At 56.5% G+C, this 4268-nt stretch overlaps 1 pseudogene across 1 annotated transcript in view; it reads left to right on the top strand.

Annotated features, from left to right (window-relative positions):
- Nucleotides 1–2474, top strand: part of LOC109378331 (HLA class I histocompatibility antigen, B-38 alpha chain-like) — a 10280-nt pseudogene extending 7806 nt beyond the window's left edge. Inside the window, exons 4-9 of the transcript XR_002122974.1 lie at nt 52–391; nt 982–1257; nt 1375–1488; nt 1912–1944; nt 2089–2136; nt 2299–2474. The product of XR_002122974.1 is annotated as an HLA class I histocompatibility antigen, B-38 alpha chain-like (transcript). The remainder of the gene's footprint in view (nt 1–51; nt 392–981; nt 1258–1374; nt 1489–1911; nt 1945–2088; nt 2137–2298) is intronic.
- The last annotated feature ends 1794 nt before the right edge of the window (nt 2475–4268 follow it).

A 4268-nucleotide genomic window follows, 5' to 3' on the forward strand; every position in this document is an offset into this window, starting at 1 on the left:
TTCACCCCGAGGCTGCGGGACCCGCCCGCCCGGCCCTTCACCTGGGAAGAGCCCGCGGGGACTTGGACCCGGTTCCATTTTCGGTTCCGGCGCCATCACTGCGGGGCGGGGTCAGGGTCTCACACCATCCAGGCGATATGTGGCTGCGACGTGGGGCCGGACGGGCGCCTCCTCCGCGGTTACAGGCAGCATGCTTACGACGGCGCTGAGTACATCGCCCTGAACGAGGACATGCGCTCCTGGACCGCGGCCGACACGGCGGCTCAGATCACCCGGCGCAAGTGGGAGGTGGCCCATGTGGCGGAGAGCCTGAGGGGCTACTTTGAGGGCAGGTGCCTGGAGTCGCTCCGCAAATACCTGGAGAAGGGGAAGGAGACGCTGCTGCGCGCAGGTAAGAGGGGCGCGGGGCTCCTACACGGAGAGGAGGAAATGGGGTCAACACCAGGACACCCCGTCTCCCCGACATGGGGGATGGAGTCCGCCTGGGTTTTCAGACCTGGTACCAGAGAGTCACCCAAAGGGCCCCCTTCTCTCAGGGACAGTTAGGGGTGCAGCCTCTCGGGGGATGGAGGGGAGACCATCTCAGAAACACCTGATCAGCGGTTCCCTTTGGCCCTGGCAGCTGCCCTGGGAACCTGGGGGACTTTCTCTCTCGGGCCTTGTTCGCTGCCCCACACACAGTGTGACTGAGGTCCGACCCCCGCTGTTCTGAGTCATTTGGCCTCCACCCAGGTCAGGACCAGGAGTCCCTTTTGTCTCCATCAGAGACCTGTCTATGACCCTGGGCTGTCTCGCCCTGATTCTAGAACTTTCTATAGAATAGAGATGATCCCGGATGCCTGTGTCCAGTGTGGTGTCTGGGTTTTGTGCTCCCTTCCCCCACCCCAGTTTCCTGACCATTCTCAGGATGGTCCCATGAGCACTGCTGGAGGGTCCCACGAGGGATGCAAAGGCCCTGAATTTTCTGACCCTTCTCCTCAGACCCTCCAAAGACACACGTGACTCACCAGCCCACCTCTGACCGTAACGTCACCCTGAGGTGCTGGGCGCTGGGCTTCTACCCTGCGGAGATCACCCTGACCTGGCAGCGTGATGGGGAAGACCTAACCCAGGACACGGAGCTCGTGGAGACCAGGCCTGCGGGGGACGGGACCTTCCAGAAGTGGGCAGCTGTGGCGGTGCCTCCTGGAGAGGAGCAGAGATACACGTGCCATGTGCAGCACAAGGGGCTGCCCGAGCCCCTGACTCTGAGATGGGGTACAGAGGGGTCCGTGGGCACAGAGCCTCTTCTCAGGGAAAGCAGGGGCCTCTGGAGGACTTGAGGTCAGGGCTGAGGCCTGGGGGTCAGGGCCCTCACCTTCCCTTCCCTTCCAGAGCCGCCTCCTCAGGCCGCCATCCCTGTGGGCATCATTGCTGTGCTGGCCCTTGGAGCTGCGGTCACTGGGGCTGTGGTGGCTGGAGCTGTTCTGTGGAGGAGGAAGCGCTGAGGTAGGGAAGGGCGGGGACTGAGTTGTCTTGTCCCACTGGGGCGTTTCCAGCCCCAGGTACAAGTATGTCCTGCCTCATTAGTGGGAAGGACCATCCACACACGTGTGCTTTCCCAGTCTGGGGCCCTATTTGCTAACACTTACTCTTTATTAATGCACATGCGAAAATGAGAGGCAAATTTATCACCTTGATGATTCTGGTGATGGGGACCTGATTCTCAATAGTCAGGTCAGAGTGGGACATCCCTGCTGAGGACAGACCTCCAGGAGGGCGGTTGGTCCAGTCCCCACACACGTACTTTCCTCAAGTTTCCTGATCAAGGCCTGGTTTTGTAGTCACAGTTCTGGTAACTTCTCTGGGGTCCAGGACTAGGGGGTTCCCTGCCTCCTTCCTGGTTTCTCCTGTGATGGTTTCTTCCCACAGGTGGAAAAGGAGGGAGCTACGCTCAGGCTGCAGGTGAGTGTGGAGGGGTGGGTGACCTCTGAGACCCAAGGGATAGTGTAGATGGAAGCCTTTGGGGGAGCCCACCCACCCCCATAATTCCTCCTTTAGCCACATCTGCTGTGAGCTCTGACCACATCCTGTTTTGTTTTCCCCCAGGCAGTGACAGTGCTCAGGGCTCTGCTGTGTGTCTCACGGCTTCTAAAGGTGAGACCCTGGAGGGCCTGAAGTGGGGAAGGGTTGGGGCAGAGGGGACAGGACTGTGTACTGGAAATTCTTTGGGACAATTTGTGCATGTGGTAGACTGTTGAGAATTTCACCATTTACAGCCACTAACCTGAATTTGTTCATGATTATTTTCTTCTACAGTGTGAGACAGCTGCCTTGTGGGGGACTGAGTGATGCAAGGTTTGTTCATGCCCCCACTTTGTGACTTCAGGAACCTCTGATCTCTCTTTCTGCAAAGGGCATCTGAATGTGTCTGCGTTTCTCTCAGCATCATGTGAGGAGAGGGGAGACTGCCCGCCCCCTGCCCTCCTCGCCCCCTCCCTGCACTGAGTCTCTTCCCTGACCCACTGTCCTGTTCCAGCAGAGGCTGTTTGCATCCCCGATTTTACTTCATGTTACACAGAGCAGCAACTTCTTCCTTCCTATTGAAATAAGCATCTGGATATGAATTTGTTTTTTCAGTTCTTGCCATGAAGGGTTGATGGGTTAATTATAGGAGAAAATCCTAAAGTTTGAGAGGAAATGAACGGAAGACCTGAGAACCTTCCAGAACCCGTTTGTTGGCAGTATTGAGTCTGCTGCTGGTGGAGACAGGAGAGGCTGTGAGGACTGAGCGTGAACGTGGCCTGAACCCAGTCGGTGCTCAGTGCTTCGTGGGCAGTGACGTGGTCACTCCTCGGCTGAGTCACCGCTCTGTCCTTTTGTCCTTGTCCCTTCGGTAGAACCTTGTCCCACCAGGACCTGTGATCACAGGGACTTGAACATCACCCAGGTCTGGTCTTGTCAGTGAGGGCTTCGTGTGGCTGGGTCAGCCTAGGTTCAGGCCTGGCCCGGCCCTCAGCCCCCATCTTTTAGGTGTTCATTTGTTGTTTCTATAGAGAAATATGACTGTTTTTGTTCTTGTTATTAGTCCTCGTCTCATTCTCCTCTGGGTGTCCCCTGTCCCCTCTCTGTCAGCAGCAGGAGGTGTTTTGCCTGTCCTTGTCCCCACAGGGCCCATTGGGACCCTGCACACAGGAGTCTGTGGATTGAGAGATGAATTTTCAGGCTCATCCAGCTCTTGCCTCCTAGGGCTTGATGGTTCTTTCCATCTTTTCCCAAACTATCAGAGGAACCAGATTCTGGAATTAGCAGAGGAGGGATCCCGTAATTTCTCATCTTAGATAAATTCCTGCTGGAATTCTGCTCTGCTCGCCCGCCCTCTCTCCCTGCCCTGAGCTCTAGTGCTGGCTCCAGTCCAAACTCAGGGGGTTATGAAGCTGAGTCTACTTGAGATTTATATTTGGTTGGAAAATAGGACCCATAAGTCAAGGCTGTCTGTTTTCTGAGAAGGGAAATATAACTGTGCTGTGGTGTGCAGGAGGGCAGGTGTGGGAGAAAGAAGGGGGGAGGGGAGAGAGCAGCACCTGTGAGAGAAGTGGAGCTGGCACTGATGCCAGCATGAGGGGCTTTGTGCTGTAGCTGCCACAAAACAGCCTGTGACCTGAGGCTACATTAATAAAGACACTGTCTCTAGAATAGGCAGGTGCTATCAGCTATCACTGATCATTCCCTGACACTGGCTGTGTGCCAGATGTGTGACAGTTTCTGCATCTGGGAAACATCACTGAAGTAAAGTCAGAAACATGGCTGGCCTTGGGGAGCGTCTGTCCCAGTGGGAAGAGACAGACTAGATCCTATAAGCACAGTAAACGAGGAAGGTGATTCTGTCAGAAGGAGATAAGGTTCCGGGAGGAACGCAGTGGGGAAGGGGATGCAGAGTGTGGGGTGTGGGGACAGGGAAGACGGCTGTGTTGATCGGGGTGGCCAGCGGGCCTCACTGGGAAGCGACCTTGAGTGAAGACGTGAAGGACATGAGGAATTACCCACGGGGACGTCTGGGCACGTTCTTTCCAGGCAGGGAAGCTGCAGTGGGAAGGCCCTGGGGCAGGAGTGTGTCTGGTTTTGGGAAGAGCAGGGAGGCCGGTGTGGCTGCAGCAGAGAGTGATGGAGAAGAGACGGGTACGGCCAGACCACGTGGCCGGGAGGACGTTAGAGGGCAGTGACCTGGGCTCGGAGTGAGGTGGGGATTACAGGACAGTTAGGAGCAGAAGGGGACATGGTGTGATCTC

Source organism: Hipposideros armiger, unplaced genomic scaffold (genome assembly GCF_001890085.2).
Source record: "Hipposideros armiger isolate ML-2016 unplaced genomic scaffold, ASM189008v1 scaffold_1879, whole genome shotgun sequence".
Lineage (NCBI taxonomy): Eukaryota > Metazoa > Chordata > Mammalia > Chiroptera > Hipposideridae > Hipposideros > Hipposideros armiger.